General features: G+C 41.8%; 1 long non-coding RNA gene across 1 annotated transcript in view; it reads left to right on the forward strand.

Annotated features, from left to right (window-relative positions):
* Nucleotides 1-21310, forward strand: part of LOC135244989 (uncharacterized) — a 60091-nt gene that overhangs the window by 15590 nt on the left and 23191 nt on the right. Inside the window, exon 3 of the long non-coding RNA XR_010327115.1 lies at nt 3918-4004. This is a non-coding gene — a long non-coding RNA (uncharacterized LOC135244989). The remainder of the gene's footprint in view (nt 1-3917; nt 4005-21310) is intronic.

Genomic DNA, 21310 nt, shown 5'->3' on the forward strand with positions numbered 1-21310 from the left:
CATAGGGTGTCCATCGTCATGATTGCCGGGCCCAGGGGTCGGGGGGGTCTCCGGTTTCTGCTCAGAGGCGGGCTGATGAAACGGTAGTCCGGCGCGGTCTGCTGGTCACTTGATTGACAGGCGCCTCCAGCAGAGTAGGCGGAGCTGCTGATTGAGGAGCGGCGTGCGACTCCTCGCCCAATCACGGACCTGCCGTTCGCTCTCAGCTGACCTCCCCGGGAGTCCACTCGGCTCCTCGCGCTCATTCCTCTCTTCTTTTTCTCCTCTCCTCTTTTTTTTCATAGGGCCCACATGCAGGCATCTGTCGGCTTGCAGCGGGAGCAAATGGAACCAATTTATGCCCCCCCGAGCAAAAGTCGGTTTTGATGACATATAAAATGTTCGTAATGTAAACTTTGTATATACACATTTCAGGTCAGGAGAAGTTTAGATATATTTTTTTGTAAACACAAGAAAACCAATTTTTCTGCTTTTGATGGATGGGTTGTCGGGTATTCAAAATATCATTTCATTTGTCATGCGATGTCTGTAAAAAAAAAAAAAAAAAAAGTTTGGGGGAAAAAAGTTCCAGGCTGTCTTTGTGTATACCCTAAATTAGAACTGTCCTTATTTTTCTTAAATAAAAGCCCCTCAAAGGGTAGATTATTCAAAGTGAAATTGGCATCTGTTCATCAGCTCACACATTAAATGTGAAAAAACAAACCCAGCCGATTGTGGTTTTGCACTCCGAGGGAAAGGCAAATACCCGGAAATTTCCAGATCTGTTTGATTGGCCGGTATAGAATACCTGGGAAACCGAAATGGTCTCCAGCATACACATTGAAAATAAACAAAAATAATGGAGGAAAAATATAGGGGTCTGTAGAAAGCTTGGCGAGGCTGCCAGGAGGAGCGATCCTGTCTTTCAGCTCCTCACCGCTGTTATTCAGCGTCAGAAATAAGGGTATAATAGATACTCTATAAACACAGCGAATGGTGTTATGTGTCTGTTCTTCATGGATCAAACAAACCATTGTGTGTTGTCCTCAGAAGTCTGGCCCGCATTACTCTATGGTTACTGGGAAAGGTTAGCACTCCAACTGAGACTACCAGAGCCCTAACGTCATGGCCAATAGATCGTCTCACCCCATAGTCCCAAACTATTGACAGTCATAGCATTATCATACAGAGAGCTGGGATTCTTAGGCAGTTCTGCTGAAGGTTGCACCGTCTTCCAAGAATATTCCTCAAAAATTTTACCTCACCAATGCGGCCCCCCTCTTGCATTTGAAAAGGACTTCAAACACGGTGAAGGCCCTGTTGAAATCATGTCATCACAATAGTGGTTGACACAAACACACACACACACACCCACACACACAAGCACATTTGTTTGTGCAGAGGACAAATTCAGATTATGTGTGTCCTCCAGTACAACAGGGGGCAGTGGTTCACAAATCACCCGAGTATGTACTATACTATTTACCACCTCTCTCTCTTACAGTATGAGGAGGGGAGGTGGGGGGGGTGGGGGGGACTGAAATTAGAGAACAAAAAATCCTGGCTGTTTTACTTTCCCAACCTTGCAGTTTTAAAAGGGCTGAGAATGTTTCCAGCACCGCTGCTGTAAAAGGACCTCTGTGCAGGCTTGCTTCTTAATTGATGCTCCATTAGAGCTTTATAGACACTGTATCCTTCGTCTCACGCCCTTTTATGGGCATCATTAAAAAAATCAAAGTCCCTCTTCAAGTCCTTATCATACTCGGGCGTTTTTGATGCTCTCTCCCTTAAACCCAAAGAGCCGTCCTCCCCCCCTTTACTGTATGTCTGAGGGTCAGGATTCGGTTTCACCATCTCACCATTAATGTGTCGGACTGGCACCATTTTACTATGCGGGGGGGCTGAGGGGGAATTAAAAGGAGAGGGAGACGAAGAGAGAGAAAGCAATTGCACTTTCTAAAACTGCACATACAAAGTAGCATTAATGCAACACAGCACGGGAATATCAGAACTTATTTTTTTATTGTCGGAGCGCACAAATGCACTCCGCAAACCTACAGTGCTCCTGAGGGCATTAGAGGTCATTAACAGGATTTGCAGGGTGACCCTCATCTGCGGTAAACTACACCACCTCTCCATTATTACTCATCAGCTAAAACCTGTATACTGTGCTGTGCCCAATCGTGGATTGAAACCTGCAGCCCTATAGAAATGTCCAACACTGCAGGCCAAGCCTATAGCGTATAGCATAGTAGTGTGGGCCTTTGTGTAAGGACCTCTCATGACAATCAGCTGTGTAAATCTGTGTCCAGATGTTTGTGATCAAGGTGTATTTTTGTGTGAAGGAAGTGGATAACGAGTGTGAATATTTAATGCATTCTGCACACCCATTATCCTCTGTATTTCAGCATTTACAGGTTGCTTTAATGACTGTATTTTTAAATCAACTGAGTAAATTAAGGCTTTTAAAAGGGTTTCACATTGATTGTGTTGTGCTTTGTTCTGTGAAGTCTTATTGTAGAATTCATACTTACTCTCCATGACCTCTAAATGCAAACTCAGGTTCAAAGAAATTTGCTGTTATAACAACAACAACAGATTTCTGTGAAACAATCTCGACATGCTTTTTAGTGAAATTCACTTTTACAATGTTTAATACTCTGACCATATGCTACAAGAAACAATCAGTACTTTTTACAACAAAACACACTTTATGAAAGGATAATGGAATTATTTGTGGTTATCGCAGTGATGTCATCACTGCCATAACTGATGGAGGTCCTGAGGGTTTTGGCCTTCGTATAAACTGTCTCTGACATGGATGACCTTGATTGGCAGGTCAGCCCCGCTGCAGTCGCCGTGTGGAGTTGTCCTGTCACCTTGTGAAAGCAAAGCACTTGTCCCTGCGGTACGCTTCACTTCCTGTATCACTCCGTTTCTATCCTTTCTTTCGCTCCCTTGTCAGACCCCTGCCACTCCCCACATCCGTAAACAATGTGCGGCAGGCGACGACAATTCATATCAAAGAGCTGACATTTATTATTGTAATATTGCTTACACACTTGTAATACAACACGGCACCTACTTACACACCAGATAGCTCATATTGCTGTATGTCAACATGTGAGAATAACACGCAGATTGAAATAACCTAGCACATCATTAAAATGTAATTCAACAAGTGCTGCTGAAAAAACTCCAGCAACGCCAAGAAATCTGCATATTTAATGTCTTTGAGTGCCTGTGCAGTTTTCAGTGTGTGTGTGTGTGTTTGTGCAGTGAGCAGTCTGTATGAGTTTGTGCAGTGTGCAGAGTATGTGTTTGTGCAGTGTACATGAGTTTCTGCAGTGTGTAGTATGCAGTGTGCAGTATGTATGTGCAGGGCACAGTGTGTGTATGTGAGTTTGTGCCGTGTGCCGTGTGTAGTGTGCAGTATGACTGTATGTATGTGCAGGGCACAGTGTGTGTATGTGAGTGTGTGCCGTGTGCAGTGTGTAGTATGCAGTGTGCAGTATGTGTGTGCAGGGCACAGTGTGTGTATGTGAGTTTGTGCAGTGTGCAGTATGTGTGTGCAGGCACATGTGTGTGTGGTGGTGTCAGACAATGATTTGCCAGCTGTACAGAGTTTGTGCAGGCAGTGAATGCAGTGTGCGGCATGGTAGTAGTTGGCAGCAGTGTGTCCACAGTGTAGATTTCATAGTATGCAGTGTGCAGGGTGCACACAGTGTGTGTTGGATGTGTGCCGTGTGCGTGGTAGTGCTGGCGTATGCCACCCCATTTATCAGGCAGTCGCAGGTGCGTGGCTTTGTGTGTGCATAACTCGGCGAGCGGAAGCTAGAGAGTGAGCAGGGTCTGCTGCAGAGCCAGTCCAGAGTAATAAATCAGCCCGGGCGGGACGGCCTTTCCTGCGTCCAATAATCGCGCGCTTTGTTCCCCAGTCGCCTGCCACCTGCCTCCCGTCAGCATCCCACCCGCGTCCCGTCCAGGACCCCCGCTACACAGCCAGACTGCTGCAATTTGGGAAGGTCAGTCCAGACAGCGAGTGCACCCCGCGTTCGGCACAAACACGCACACCGCTCTCTGCTCTTACACCACGGGGGAAAAGTGAGGGCAGACTGACAGAGGCGAACCGCGTTAGAATTCACATTCACAATCTGCTTTTGGTCATTTTCTAGAAATGTACAAAGCCTTGTTAAGAGTGTTTAGATTTCGCTAATTGAAAAAGCATATTAAATATTACAAATGTGATTATTATTATTATTGTTCTGACAAAAGGGAAATAAAAATAAAGCACCAAAAAATGTATTTTCTTTTGAAACAATATTTAACATTGTTAAAAATATTCCTAATTGGTTGTGTATGGACACAATTAAAGGTTTCATCAGAACCTTAAATTAGAAAAGATTTTTTTTTTTAAATGTATATTAGGGTAAAGTAACATTTTATTTTAAGATTTCTTACACAGAATCTTTACTATTTTACGATACGCATTAGTGTACATTTTATGATTAAATAAACTAAATATTTATTTTGTGCAGAAAATAAACTGATCTACTTAAATAGACAAATGGCATGATGTTCATCTGTAGTCTATTTAGATCTTAACTCGTTCATTATGGTGGATAAAATACAAAAAAACATGCATGAAATGCAATATGTTTTGAAGCTATCTTGTTTAATTTAGCTTTAAAAGCTGCAAACAAACTCCACAACCAGACTTAAGTGAATAATTCACCGAAACACCTTAAGCCTCTTTCAAACAAAATTAGAAAATCAAAGTGCCACTTACAAATAATTATGCTCATGTTTTTAAATCAGAATAAGTAGGAAAACAACAATTAAAAGTGAAAGATTTTTCCCCCGTTCACCGGTGTTCCCTGATGAGGGGGGAAGTATCTGTTTTCTTAGTGATTAGGTCAATTTTACTGTCGCGGGGCTGTAAATTCAAACCACTCTCCCCTCCCAAGATTACTGCGGGCAACCTGCTGCAACTCGCACGTCCGTCGAAGGGGCTTTTTTTAGGGCCTTCAAAGTAAAATAAACCTTCGCGTGTAATTACGCAGAATTATGTATATTTTTGTGTCCGCTTTCCTCGGGCAAAAAGATTGAATCTGAAAGCCGAGCGTGTTACAGCGCACTGAATGAGTTGCCTGTGAGAGAAACCCTCACGTTTATAGGCTGTTATTATTTATTCAGAGCAAATTTATTAGGGTGACAGAGGAAACATTTTCTCCCGTTCCCCCTCTGACGTAAAAACCCTCCTATCTGACAAGACGTTTTCACTGCGCTGCGATGCCAGGTGGATTGGCGTTCGGACGCAGTCAGAGCGAAGATGAGTGTGAGAGGGGCATTTCCAACGCGGGGACTGCGGCTCGGAGTCTGGCTCGGCCTCTGGGTCCGGCGAGCTCTCAATGCGGGACGTTGTTCCCCTGGAAACGGAAGGGATGGGCTCGCGCCGCCATCTCCGCGCAACAAATAAACGTTTTCCGCCGCCTATTTCTGACCGCTGTTCTCGTGATCGATCAGTCGGTGCTTCGGGGCGCGGTGCGTGTTTAAACGGTGCCTGGACGGCGGCCATTTTCAGACCCAGAATGCGACGCTCATAAGAACGCGCGTGTGCGCAAGGTGAGGTCTGGATAGTGTCCCCATGGCCAGAGAAGGATGTGAGCAATTACCAATTCTCCAAACACTACTTTGCCGTAGTTAAACGTGTTACACGCCTCCTGCCTGCACCCGCGCCCGCGCCCGCGCCCGCACCCATACCTCCACCCAGCCCCCGTCAAAACCTAGAAATGAGAATCTTTCTGCAATCACAACCTGACTGCAATTAACCAATCATCATCATCATCATCATCATCATCGTACACACGAGACTACCTGAAACACAGGGACTGCTCAGGGTCTAATTTGCACCATACGATCTGTTTCTTTCTTTTTTTTTTTGCAAATCAATTTCACTCTTTCAGTTCACAGAGCGTGCGGTCAGGAGTTATTTTTGCAATGTGTTAGAAAAACACAGAAATGGCAACACGCGGCGTATCTGTTTTATATAAGGAAGAAGCCAGGCATCGTTAAGAAACCCCAAATGAACGAGGACGTCCTCTGTAAATGGACTAATCTCTTTCGTGTGCTTTTGCGCTCGCAGGTACAGCCTGTGATGTAAACACCAGAGAGCAATTGCAGGACTCATGAACGTTGTTGTTCTTGAACGTTGTTTAAAAAATTTTTTTTTAAAACAACAAAACGTGTTTGGGGCTACGACTCTGCGCCCAAGCAAGCTGTCCTTAAGGAGGAGGGGAGGAAAGTGGATACATGTTGGGTCTGACCAATCGCTCGCCTCTGTGTTTGTTAGCTGTGTTCCCCAACAGCGTGAAATGAGGAGGACACGGGCTTGGGAGGAGGGAAGGGGGCATCGCAGATGGATCCTATTTGATGGCGTGCTCTGTCGCAGAATGTCTCCATTATTTGGGGGGGTTCGTAAGGGGGGGCAGGGGGGGTCACTCTGCATACCGCGGATGCCTCCTCCTCCGGAGACGATGGGGAAGCATTTCCTGCGCAGAGTGGGTGTCCCATCTACCTGATACCCCCACGATGATCCGTCTTGGCCTCTAATACAGGAAGTCATTTGCTCCTTAATGCAGGGGAATGTTTGCCATTCTAAACAGAGCAGGGGGGCAGAGACTGGAGAACTATCCCTTCAGCCCTGCTAATAGGGAGGACGGTCACGGATTGGCATTTGGAATGGTCGTATTTTTTGGAAAGGCACGAAGAGGACGTGGAGATAGAAGGAGAGTATAATGTTGTCCGGCTGCTATTTTGCAGTTACAGTACATGGCCACAATCCCTGGAGCTGGACGTGTGGTTTAACTGGCTAACGTGGGCCAAGGAGCTTTGCTAAAACATCAAACAATTACGCTGCTGCTGCACAAATGGTGTGTATATAAAACTACAATTACAGTGTATATAAAACTACAATTACAGTGTATATAAAACTACAATTACAGTGTATATGAGTACTGCATGCTGAGCGAACACATGTTGAGACACAGGCAGCCATACACCCTGCCCTATAAGCTCAGCAATATGCTCGGATTGACACACTTAAACACCAGTAATCAGACATCCAGCCTCCCGTAAACAGGGCAATAGCACACGGGCAGACACGCGCACTGATTGCACACTGGCATAAACACAGGAATGCACACTGATGTGTAACAAAATGAGACACAAGTACAGATCCGCACTGTGATGCCCACAGAGACCCACCAACATCCCAGCAAGCACAACATTTCACGGGTGTTTTTCTGCAGAGTGGAATATTGTTTTGAGCCTGATCTGGCAACCCAGTTTGGAGTTTGGAGTCTTGATTATGAAAATGTACAATATACAAGCCATGTAAATTGCCCTGGATTAGGGCATCTGGACACAAAATAGGAGATAAAGTGTTTTAATAACACTGGTAATCATAACAGCACTGACTCACAGGGACGAAAGCAGAGGTTAAGCAGTGGCTTTCAGGGTCTCTGATCTCCAGTGTTAGCCCCAAACCTCAGACCTGGCTCTGTGCAGCGAGCATCTGCGGTGCCGATCGGCGAGCGGGTCGGGTCGGGGCGACCCGTCCTCACCACGGGGGTCAACCCACAGGAGACGACAGCAATCAGCCGGCCAGAAACCCGAGAGGTCAGAACCCGGAGCCGCCGAACGAGCCCTGTCCAAACTCATCAGGGTGACGACGGCGGCAGTCAGGGAGGGCCTTGAAGCGCACATCAAACGCTCGCTCGCTCGCTCCCGCGCTCCACCCTGCCGCCCGTACCGACAGCGTCGACTCCAGACGAAACACTACCTTCCCCGGATAGGAGAGACGACCGAGTGAAAAGTTCTGTCAGGAAGTAAGAGAAAGAAACCAAACAAGCGTAGCGGCTACGACTGGATGTTCATCTTTCGTCGTGTTCGTATTTTGTTGTGCCGTTCTAGTCCGTCGTTGGGTGTTGGCCGCCTCAGGGGAGCGGTGCTTAAAATATGCAAATATGCATGTGTTAGGACGGTGACGCTCCCGCACGCAATTAAAGATTTACAAGGAGAAGAACAGAAGAAGATTCCATTTAAGCCTCTAGAAACACAGGCGTGTGCGGTCAGAGTCATTAGAGAAGAATTAAATCAATGTCCATGTCATTAATCATCCATGTCTTCTAATAATACAGAGGTATTTGGAACGCTCTGAAATGCGTTTGCGTGGGTGTTGAAGAGAGGGTGTACTGTGTGATGTCAGCTGGGTATATGCAAAACAAAATGTAGATTTTTTGTAGAATATATTTATACTTGTGGCATGTAAGTATATCAACCATATTAAACCTGAAACACCTGCATTATGTTATATCAGACCTTCAGTATGTTACTTCAATCATTTAATTAATATTGCATTAAGAATCAATAATCAAATATATATTATATACGATATTCATTGTGAACAGATGCCATTTAAACATAAATGAAATTAAATAAAAGATGTTGACATAAAATTTGAAATGAAGAAATTAACATAAAATTAGGCCATTAGCCATTAATCTGTCAGTGAATTAAAATACTCTTTAAAGACAGGACATTTTTTTTAAATGATTAAATTCTGTTTAAGAAAGATAATATTGTATTGTCTTTCTGCAGCAACTTAATGTTGGAACGCCTTTTAATAATTAAGTATTTGCCATTCATATTTACACAGATACCACACACTGTTAAACAGTAAAACTAGTACAAAAGCAATAAAGACCCAAGAAGTGATTATGAATTTTACTACAACAGCAATAAAAACTGGGAGATTTAAACACAAATTAACATGTACACTAAAGATAGTAAGTGCATTTTAGTGAGATGTGCTTCTCAAAGTTATAAATAACCAAATTAATTATGTGCCCTTTTAGCTAGTAGCTAGCTTCTCATTACACTATCCTCTTCAATTACGATCACTTTCACTCGGTAAAAGGATACAAATGTCTAAAATAAATAACCTGCAGTAACAAATCACAATGAAATGCAATGCACTCAGAAATCCAAAAGAACATTCGTATTTAAAGGCGTGATCTATATTCCTGTAATATCTATACCACCCGAATCCCTCGGGCCTACACGTATGAAATCGATACGCGCGTGGAGATGAATGGATTTCGGTTTGGGGAAACTGCAAGGGAAGCCTCGCAGGGTTGTGCAGACGGGCGCACCAGGAGAATCGGCAGGAGGAGGTCCTTTTTTTCAGACCAGGATGAACAATGGCCCGTGTAGGGTTGCACTGCGTTCCCATCGGCTCAATAGGAGCCCCAGTAGCAGGGCCACGGGGACCGGCAGCCTTTTTGTTTCCGAGTCTGTGAGCTTGATTGCTTCATTCACAAGTTATTCAGGAGCAGGCCTGAAAGGACTTAACATGTGGCCATTTCATGCGGAGAACAGCGATACGTGTGAACTGGAGACAGTGAAAGTATTTCCTAATGTGTTTATCCAACTGCCAGTTTTAAAAAAGTGTTACATTTATGCCGAAAAGTCTCACTCAGGCTGATACGTATCTGGTTTCACTGTTAGTTAAACTTTGGTGCTGACTTCTAAACATTATCTCATTTAAAAATGAATTTCAGGGTATTGTCCACGATTCTATTACCATAGACATCAGAGGAATTTTAATTAGCACATCCTGTGCGATTTAATCATTTTAGTCCTTTTTATGAAATCAAATCAAATATTTATTTGTCTCATCAGGATGAAAAATATCAGTGAGTGGTGATATCCTAACTCTTGATTTGGCAGCCGAGGCAAGCTCTCTCTCACTCTCTTCCATTTTCACTCACTCCCATTCAGTTGAATTCAAAATGCTTACATTCTCTCTCACTCTCTCCCATTCTCACTCACTCTCACCCATTCTCTCTAACTCTCTCCTATTCTCTCTCACTGTCTCTCATTCTCACTCACTCTTTCCCATTCTCTCTCACTCTTTCCCATTCTCACTCACTCTCTTCTCATCTGAAGTGAATTAAGGGCACAGAGCTCCAAGGCCAGGCCTTCTGTCTATTCTTCCACCTCTCTACCTTTCTTTACTCCATCTCTCTCTCTATCTCGCTCTCTCTTTCACACCCACACACACACACACACACACACACACACGCAGCAGCTCTCACTAATCAGGAGGCACATGTTGCTGTCACTGAACCTCGTTAGGGTTAATCCAGTGAAGACAAGGCCGCACCAGCACTAATTAGACAGGAGATGGGTAGATGTGGAGGGCAAACAACAAGGTGGGAGGCGTGGGGGGGGAGGACATTTGTCCTGGGGAGGGCCTAGCAGAGGGCTTTAATTCAATTTGGGGAACTCTGTTTTGACAGAAGCAAAGACTTACTTGGAGACACTGGGGGGGGGGGGGGGCATTACATTGTCAGGGGCCGAGAGCAGGGACTGAGAGAGTGTGGGGGAAGAGACAGGAGATCAGGATCACCTGGTAAAAAAAACCTACTGCATGGAGAAAAAAAATATATATTGCATATCCTGAGCCAATACCATGTTAAAACTTACTACACAGTAAAAACATGTTGCATGGTTAAAAACATACTACATGGTGAAGTATAAATAAATAAATAAATAAAATTAATTTCATTGTAAGGACCTGTCACAGTGGAAAAGCCTGATGCAAGTGAAAACCTGTTTCACGGTCAATATGACCTTCAAGTATAAACATACATATATTACAGTTAATGTGGTTAATGTGGTAAAAACATTGTAGTATGATTTTAAAAAAAGAATTGATCATCATTGAAATCATTGCATATTAACTTTCTGGGGTTGCTTTTTATATATTATTTCAGTTTGTTGATATTATTTCAGACAGTTTTGTGTGTTATGAAGGGCAATTTAAATTTTTATAAAAGTTTCTGACAATCGGCCATTATAAAGGTTAAAAATCCCATTGCAAGACACATATATCATGTGCTGTGCAATACAATACTGGCGCATTGTTAAAACTTATGCAGTCTAAACCTCTGAACCACTGAAACACAAAATTCAAAGAAAAATACAATCATGGAAAAAATCATTTTATTTGTCTATATAACATTCCTATATTATACCAGAAGAGAGAACTGCCTTCAGTTGTTTTTAAAAGTCGGCATTGTTTTAGCATTTTTGATTTTAAAAAATACAATGTTCAGAAAATGTACAGGATAGCAACTGAAGAATCTCACCACAGCTGACTAGAACTGACTATAACACACTATCAGTAATTAACTTACAATATTCTGCACATTGATATGTTTTATGCATGTATATATAAGCATATAAATATACAAGTGCTATAATCTAAACCTACAGAATCATATTGAAATATTTCTTGAATTTTTACATTCATGTCAATTTTTTTTAATCGAAAGAGCTTGTTAGCAAATAAACAGTTAATAACAAACAAATGCATTTTGTGATCTCATGTCGAGGTTAAAAGGTGTGTTTATTTGTGTGAGTGTTTGCGCACATGCGTGTGTGTGTGTGTGTGTGTGTGTGTCCAGGAGTATCATTCAGAGACACAGAGAGATAGCATGAGTGATCACTGTATGCATTAAACAATCCCCATATTTTTGGAGCGTGCCCTGCTCCTGGCCTCAGGCTGACTGTGTAAACCAGAAGGAAACAAAAACAAGCCCTGCCACAAAATGACACATTGTGCCGTTTAAAAGCTTTCTCAGCGTGCAGGGAGCCCCATTCTCTGGTTTTGCACTGATATGTGTGGGTTGAAAGAATTTGTCTAAGAAAAATCATTAAATGTCACCCAAAATCATTAAGATATATCTCCGTTTATTTTGGCAAACAAATGCTATGAGCTATAGTTACAACTATTAGGTGCAGAACTATTACTTAGAACTACTACAGCTGGAGCAATAATAGAATATAGTTTCAATACTGTTATACTATTATAGTATTACTATTGTACTACTACCACTACTATGCGTAATTATCATCATCATCATCGTGGATATAATAGTTTAATATTTATGAACAATGCTGTCTTCATCATCATGATTAGTGTTTGCAAAACACATTCTTAGCCAGGGTCACTCACAAACCACGGTATGTTCTCCACATCGTGTGACCACTTCACAGTTCGCAGTTGTGTGTGAATAAGACGGACAGATTCTGTAGGGCTGTGTGTTGCTGACTCAAGAGCACTTCAGGAATGGCCAGGAGAAAAATCTAGAACACTGCCGAACAACCCAGAGCCTACTGCACTCTCACCCTTTTTGAGCTATAAGATACTCTTGATTTTTCCACCTCAAATTTCAACCAATTCAGGCCCAAGAAATGTGAAGTTAACTATATGTGACCAATTGCTTTAATTTGTCAATGAAGTGCTAAGTAACAGTGTTGACATCCTGTAGACTCTGTGGCTCTGTAAGCACAGTAGTGAACACCAATGGTATAGTGCCTTATCCACTGATAAACATTAAGTGCTACTATTATAATCCATTTCATGATGATAATATTTACTGATAGTATAATTATATGAATAGTAGTAGGCGCACTGTAGTAGTTCTAGTGGCTAGGCACAGTAATGCTACAAGCATAATAGTTGGTAAATTAATGCTACAAGCATAATAGAGGCAGAGTAAAAAAAAAGTAAAAGATGTATGCTTCTGCTTATGAAAGTTTTGTAGGTATGATGGACATAGTATGTTGTGTAATTCTGTTTGTGCGTTTACAAGCATGACTGTGAGACAAACAGAGTGGGGATTGTTCTGATTGCAGCCTCAGTAACCCACACTTGCCAAGACCGGATTATGTGTGTATGTGTGTGTGTGTGTGTGTGCGTGCGCGTGTACTGGTATGTGGGTATGGGTGTGCTTGTGCGTGCGCGTGGTGCGTGTGCATGGGCATGGTGTGTGCGCGTGGTATGTACGCATAGTGGGTGTGTGTGTGTGTGTGTGTTAGGGGGTATCGTTTTCTGATTTATTAACATTTGATCCTCTGCTTTCCTGCCATTGATCAAGCCTTGACTGCTCAGCTGATGGGCTGAAAGGGAAACCTTATACCCAGTGAGCGAAAGTCAGAGGGAGAGAAGGAGATTGAGGAGAAGAGGAGGGCACCTCTGGAGCTGCCTCTCCTTCATTTCCACCATCACCCCATTTTCTGTACTGCTCTTTTCATTCCACACCTCTTCTGCCACCTCAGTCACGGTACTGCCTGGAACTTGTGAACTTAAAGCTCCTAACATACTGACCGTCAGCACCACAACGGCTGTCAATGTTTAAATTAATACCCAAGTCAAATTAAATCAACCTCTGCAATAGAATATGTCAACAGAATTAAAGACAAATATACTAATTAAATAAACATCAGAATTAAGCTGATGATGGAAAAATTGTCTATTCTTTTCCTCTTCTTTTCTCCTTCTCCTCTTCTCTCTGCTGCTCTCCACTTCTCTCTCTCTCTCTCTCTCTCTCTCCAGCGGCTCGTGTTTATTTTCCATCCCTCACTCTCGCCCTTGCCCTCGCTCTCTCTCTCTTTCTCTTCTGGCCTGAGTAACCCCCCCCCCCCCCGGCTTAAAGCAAAATGTCAGATTTATCACTGAAACAGATGTTTGTGGAGTGTCAGTCATACCCCGTGAATTGTGTATACATTTACACCCCTGTCGCCATAACATGCTCTGTTCTGCTCCCCCCCTGCCTGTACCACTGAGAGCCCGAGTGCCACTCATTCCACTACCTGATATCCCGGCCGGCTGTTTTCACAGCCCCGCTCATCTGGTTCTGATAAATCCAGGCAGCGCAGATAGGCGCTCATCTCGCCAGGCCTTGTCCTCCGCGTGACTCTCCATCAATATGCAGGGCCTGTAAAAATCTGTCTGTTTTTTTTTTTTTTTTTGTAGTCAAACCGCAGTAGTGGCTGGGCTGCTAGGTGCATGTTTCATAATAAATAATTTTTTTAAAAAACAGTGTACGTAGTGTTCGGGAGTGAAAGATGACAAATTTTAGCACCGCCTAGACTTTTATGGGGAAATATTTTCTTTGAACTGATGAAGCAGGGTTTGCGTGCCCAGTCTTTAAATCAGAGCTTTATGGCACAGACAGAACAGGACTGTGAAAAGCAATGTGCCGTGAATTCAGAGGGCTGAATTGATATATTTTCAAGTGTGTTTTTATAAATGCAGTTTTACATATTGTGGTGAGTTTTTAAAAAAAGTAGAAAGGTTTTTTTTTTTTTTGGTATTCACCTGATTTTATTAAATGGTAAAATATTTTTGTTCCTTTTAAATCTTGCCTGTTTCTGAAAAACTATTTCATGAGAGAAATGGAACTTCTAAAAGGGTAAAATGTTCATCAAACTAATTGGAATGGAGCATGCAAGTTTGATTAAGTAGCCTTTTGGAATTCAACAGAATATTGATGAGTAGTATGTATGTCTTATTTAAGTAGTGCCATTATTCTCAGCTCAAAATGACCATTTTATCTTGTCTGAACACTTACAGAATTATAAACACATCACGTTACATTACATTTCAGCATTTAGCAGATGCTCATATCCAGAGCATCTTGCACAAATTAAAATTTGCAGACCATTTATAAAGTTTGATTTCATACTGGTAATTGTCCCAGTTGGAAATGGATCCTAAAACCTTTGAGTCACAAGCCCAGTTCCCAAATAGAGGTCAATCATTTGCTATCCTCAGGCAGGTTCAAATGCCCAGCTTCACTTTGTTTGACTTTAATTCGGTCAATATAATATACTGATGAAACTCTCGGTGAGGATTTGAATTACACATACTGGTAAGCAACTCTCAATTTCCACAGCAAGGTCTGCAATGAAAGGAAGAACATTACCGACATATCAAATTATCTGAGGTAGTTGATTCAAGGTCATTTATAAAAAGACAATATTCATTCTAGAATTTTAAAGAAAGATTAAACTTGTGTGTTAATGTGGGTCTACAATACTGCAAACAGAAGAATGTCCAATGAAAAAAACAACAAAAAAACAATTGTTTTCATTTGCGCAGACAATGATCTAATAATATCTGTAATGTTAGAAAGGATCAATATGGGAAGTACTGTGTATTTTTTCCATTTTTGTTTGTTATCTCACACTCAGACATAGTTAGGCCTGTCTTTAATCAACAGTTGTCCTTTGGCTTACAACTAAACAGAAGCATTTCACTCGCCACCCCGTGTTTGTGACGGATAAAAATAATTTTTGCTTTCAACTGTTTGTCATAGTTAAGGTCAAATGATGGTTGAATCGTAGCCTGTTGATTGAATCTGCTAGTGTCCCATCGTCAAAGTATTTTACACGGAACATTTTGCTGCGTAGACGCACCTTAGTGACATGGTAGATGGAAGAGGAAGAGGAAGGTGTGCGGGGCAGCAGCAGGGTGCTTCTGTCAGGGCCGAAGGGCGGGAGGTGGCAGCCGAAATAAAATAAATACCCGTGTGTGACCGAGGACTGTGGGCGACGCTGTTACCCGGGCGCACCCTCTCTGTGCCGTGACACGGCGAGCCGGTCGGCAGGACCGCCGTGGCCTAGCTGACCCCGCACTGACCCCGCGCTGACCCAGCGACCTCCTCCAGCCCATGAACTTGGCTTGACCGCTGCGGGTGAAACTGAAATGGAGAAGAAGCAGGGAAAAGAGAGAAGGAAGTAAAATGTGCATAAATTTCAGATCATAATCACACTTGTCCTTTGTGCCTTTCCACACACACACACACACACACACACACACACATGCACATTCAAAACATACTTGCAACACATGTAAATGACTGCGGGTTTAAAGTTCATCCCTGTGCAATAAATACGCAGGCTTACTGTTTAAACACATTATACTAGCCAAGAATCATGTAACACAGTCTTGAAAAAAGTAACAGTTAATTAGAAAAGCATGAATTACTTCTTGACAATTTTCACAAAATAAAGTAGGCTTGTATCTTCAATCAAAAATATTTAATTCAAATGAAATGCATTTATGCTAACTTATTTATTCTAATACTTTTACAGGATTTCTCTGACACGGATCGTGTGCTTTTCTCAGGCGCTGAGTTCGCCGGCATGGTTGGAGTAGAAGTCTGGGTACCTGCACTGCTCCCCTCCCCTCTGTGCCAATCTCCGCGGCTGAGACGGGAACGGTCTCGGCGCTGAAACCTGAGAGGGCGCTAGCAGCCAGCAGCCGGTCCCCATGCTCGCAGTCTCGCGCAGCCTTTGTCACGACGACATTGACAAATTATTCATCTCAAATCGCATCGCGCTGCCCCTGTCAATCACGTCGGAACGGAGAATTTTTTTCTTTTGATGATGCTAAATCAACCGTGAAAATGCTGCGCTCCACGGGCGCAGGAGCTCAGTCAAGTAAGTCGCGTTTCCTCAGGAAAACTGCGCACTCAGCGGGTCCGACTACACTGCGCACAAAAGCCATTTACGTTTACCTACATAATTCAAAAAGCAAATCTTTTTTAATTTGATGAGTTACCAATATTTAAATCTGTCTTTTGGAGTAAACACATGCATGCCTACCATCACACTTAGACCTAATGTGTACCTGTAAATGGTTTAATTATTTCAGACTGAAAAAAATGGCATTAGGCCTATATGTAGTATTTTTTTATTTTATATGTATTTGAAAAACATCTTTGTATGACTCCTGCAGATGGACATTTCTTTATACATGTCAGAGTGTAGCAGTGATTATGAAAGCTCTTAAAGGCCCTTTAATAGTATTGATCTGGAGATATGAACTTGAACTTATTGAACAAAATTTGATCTTTCCACTAGTAATTACAAAGTGGGGAACCACTATGGCAACAATGCAATGCGTTTGGCTACTGATAACTGAGGTTTCATCAGCTGGGAGTGCAGCTTATTGCAGTGCGAGTTGCAGGGAGCAGGACGACAGGCTGAACCATTATTACCCGCTGTCCATTAGTTCACACTCCCCTCCTTTTAGCTGGTTCACTCGCTGAGCCCGGATGCTGGGCCCTTCATTTGCCCACTTTTTGTGTTGAGAAATACGGACCAAAAAGCTTTTTCAGGGATTAGTGGCCTTAAGAAACAGCTCAACACAGTCAGAGGGGCAAAAAGAGCCATAGGAGATAAGCAAATGGAGACCGTCAGGTAGTGCCACGGACCAGAAGGACCACGAATCCTGGGTTAGGCGTGGATATGGCGAGCGCTACTTCAGTTAAGCCTTCTGTCCTTAAAGTAAACAGGTGCAGTTTTGATGGATGATTTTTGGGAGGGGGGGAGGAAAGTGGGAGATGCATTCAGGCCATGTCTTTCATAAGACACATCCCGACTCATCGAGCTCTGAGCAGTCACGCAGTCTCCCGCGAGCGTGAAAACAGGCAGAGAAAACAATTCCCAGAATTCAATCAAAATCTTCCCCTTAACTTTCAATCGCAATTAAATGCAACTGTTACTTTTCATCTGTACCGAGACAGCATTGTGAGTTCTGAAATCACCGCGTTTGTATTTAAGTCAGAGTTTTGTTCAAATCCAAGTCAGTGTCTTCTTTGATTAATAAAACAGCTGTACTGAATATACATGCGTTTCATTTTAATATTATGTCTGTGGTAAACAGCACAGTGGTCTGCATGTTCTATTCCTCAGATTTATTCTCCTATTTTAGGACTGGGGTCTATGGGAAAGGATAAACAAATTACTTTTATTTTCCATGATTTAGTTGGGTTTCTAGGCAGCAAATCACACAAATCAAAATATCAGATCAGAGGCTGAAAGCAGTGTCCGTGAAAGGGAATTTATTTTTCATATATGAAGATTGACTGGGCGCTGATGAGCTTCATTATAATAACAGCATAACAATGTTGCGGCGGAAGTACTCTGGGGAGTGCCAAACGTGCGAGAGAGAGGCTGGTAATGAGTTTACACGGCGGCGGGTGCCAGCTCTAATAAAAGTGACATTCAGTCTCATGCTCCACAGCTGACACATATGGTCATGCATTTCTTTCCTCGTGCACAGTAAACACTGACTTTGGGCCCTTCTCCTGCCACCCTATTATCATTAATATTATTATTATTACTGTTGTTATTATTATTATTATTATTATTATTCTTCTTCTTATTATTATTATTATTATTATGAGTGCTATTATTATTGTTATTACTGTTGTTATTATTATTATGAGTGATATTATTATTATTGTTTTTACTGTTGTTATAATTATTATTATTATTATTATATAATAATTAATAATAATTACAGTGCTGGAATCAGAAACAGGGCAGGAGATGGCTGGTTTAAATCGAGCAATGGCAGAACAAACATGAGTGAGAGAATAACACTCCTCATTGCAGTGATTATTCAGTGGTTGTGTTTGTGGTTTTTTTTTTTTTGGGGGGGGGGGCGGTGTAAACCTCTGGATGTTGTCCCCTTGTGTTTTACCCTCTGACCTCTGGTGTGCTCAGTGTCCCGCATTGTTCCTGAATGTTGTGCCCTAGAGTCCGTGTCTCAACTCACTCAGCGAGTGCAGAAGCTGTCAGCCGCCCCCAAACACTTATTTAGAAGTGATTAATAGTTCAGTAGAGGCAGACCAGCACTGACAAGGGGCACACAAATCATCTCAAAACCGTGTAAATGTCCCGCCAGCCTGTCAGTGATGGTAGTGAGATTTGAACATCTCCTCCTCTCGTTTATCTGATTTTACCGTGAATGTGGGCTGAGGGAAAAACAGAGGCAGAATATGCGATCATGATGTCATCTTTCTGTGCCCATTAAAATTATTGCGGCTACACAGCTGGTCATTTATATTGGCCGTTTTTGGATTTTTCCCCTCTCACTGGATGGGATATTTTCTGTTTCTTACATTGGCCACATGCATGATCCATGCAAAAAATATTTGGGGAAATATTCTGGATGTGGTAATGATTTTTCAACATATATTATTTCTTTTTTATTTAATTTGTTTTATTGGTTTTTGTATTTGTAAAATATATAATTGTTTCTTTCTTATTTCTTTAAATTACATTTGTTTTGATGTTTTATTTCAAGAAATTTTAATTTGATTTATTTAAAAATAATCTTTGATTATTTGCAATGCAGCAAATGAAAAACAATATTTCTCATTTGTTTTAAGTTCTACTTTTAGAGCTTAGGGATGTTCAAAAATTCAAAGAGAAGTATTTAAACTTCAGTTAAAAAACCGCTCCTGAGTGCAATATTCTACAACTTACAAAAAAGCTCTTTATGAAATGCATTTTTCTGAACATAAAAATATAAAATATATATTTTCATTGCAGCCCAGCACAAAATATGGTCACATGACACAAAGAGAAGGTGAATGGGGGGATCAGTGCTAGTGGATTAGAATGAAGAAAATGTAAACATATCTCTAATTACTACTGAAGCTCCCATTAACAACACTGATGCCCATGTATCACAAGTCAATCCTATAAGACAAATGCAAACCTAATGCACTGCACGGTCTCTTGTATTTATTACTGCACGTCTGAGTGTTTTTAAGATTCCTCGATGGAGAAAAGCCGTGCTGACAGGTTCCCTCGTTCAGGCAGAGACCCGGAGCATTAATATATGTGCGGTGTACAAACACAAACCGGGCTAATGTAACCAGGAAGGCTTCAGATTGTGTCCATCACTCCCCAAAAAAAATAAAAAAAATGGCAGACAGAAGGCGGTAATTCAAATGGAATGAGTGATAAGTTCACACCATTCTCTGACTCAGGGGTCTAATGTAACGTTGCGGCTGATAGCTATAAACAACCATGGCCATCTTCAGCCCACTGTAAACCAAAGAGCCTCAGTGTGTATCTTGCTCAACGAAAACAGTTTTGATTAATCACGAAACCTCTGACCCGGTGACGACAAATGACGAGAGGGAGAAAAATGCAGGCCCTGAAATATCGCCCGTCCGTGTTTGTGCGCACGAACCCTGGCACTCCCATAATGCACAGATTTCCCACTCAACAAAGGACAGGATGCTTTAATACACTGGGAGGAGCTGGTTTTAGCAGATCCATTTTTTTTGCCTTGCTCACTCCCTCTTTTTTGTCCTAAGCCTGCATTATGCCACGCCATGTAGTCAAAATCCTGCTTATAACCGCCTCACATCGTCACATACTGAAAGGTCGGCGTTGCACATGGTCTGATATTACACACTATATCCCTGTCACACGTTACATTTGAAAGCCACGTGTCCCAACCCTGGTATTGACTGAACACACTTTTTCTCTTGCAAGGGTATATTTATCTTAATATTTGAAAGATGTTATTGCATCAGTGTTTTCTCAAATATTTTCATGCACCAGTCCTGTCTATTCAAACCTGTAATTATTTTTTTCTGAATAATATGTTTATTTCTATAGAGATTAAAATGACACAAGTTTTGGCACACATACTGGTGAAATTATCAGGCACAAGCATGAAGTATTATTATGTCACTGATGAGCTAATTTCAGACGTCAATCCAGGGGTGGAAATGCGTGGACAATATCAGTGGTGGAACAAATAAATTACACTATCTTTGTTAATAAAACAGTTCATTAAAATTATGTAAAAATGTAAAATGATCTCATCTATAACATTGACATAGTGTGCTTTTTACAAATTATTTTATCTGTAGTTTATTTGAGTCATAACAGCACAACTAATGTCAAAAATCCAGTGTTTTATGTGAAATATATATCTGTACTTATTAGATTAGCAAGCCCCAGTCACGATTTCTATAACTTTACAAACAGTGCCTAAAAGCAAACAAACATTGATCCCATTACACCTTCCTAAGAAAACATCCCAGTGAGCTTCATGAAATTTAATAATCTTCTTATGGAGTTTATTTTCATTCTCAGTCTGGTGGTGATGCGTAGTAATGCTTTTGGGTGTTTAAAGTGGGGTGGGACAGGGAGGTGGAAAAGAAATCAACAGAACAATGTAATTTGGGCCAGAGCAGAAATGCAGGCTTACTCTAGCCTTTATGCCCCCCACAGATGAGGTTGTGGACCTGGGGTGGGCAGATTGGGGGTGAGGGTAGGGTGGGGGATCTTGTGTTCTGAGTCAATGAACTGTGCTGCACACACTTACATCTCTGCATAAGTCTGGAGCAGCGCTGGGATATAGCGAATCACTGTTTTCTTCTCAAGTTTATTTAGCCTAGCCCCACTTCATATTTATCTGTGGGTATTTTTTATCACCATTATCAATATTTTTATCATTAATTTTTTTTTCCAAGTCAGAAAGCAATACTAGAAGTGTTTAATGTTTTAACGATTGGTATTCCTTGTTGTTATTTTGTATGACAGTTAAATAAGATAAAAATAAAAAATCCATTAAAAACAGCCTAGCAGCAGGCAT

Source organism: Anguilla rostrata, chromosome 18 (genome assembly GCF_018555375.3).
Source record: "Anguilla rostrata isolate EN2019 chromosome 18, ASM1855537v3, whole genome shotgun sequence".
Classification (NCBI taxonomy): Eukaryota; Metazoa; Chordata; class Actinopteri; order Anguilliformes; family Anguillidae; genus Anguilla; species Anguilla rostrata.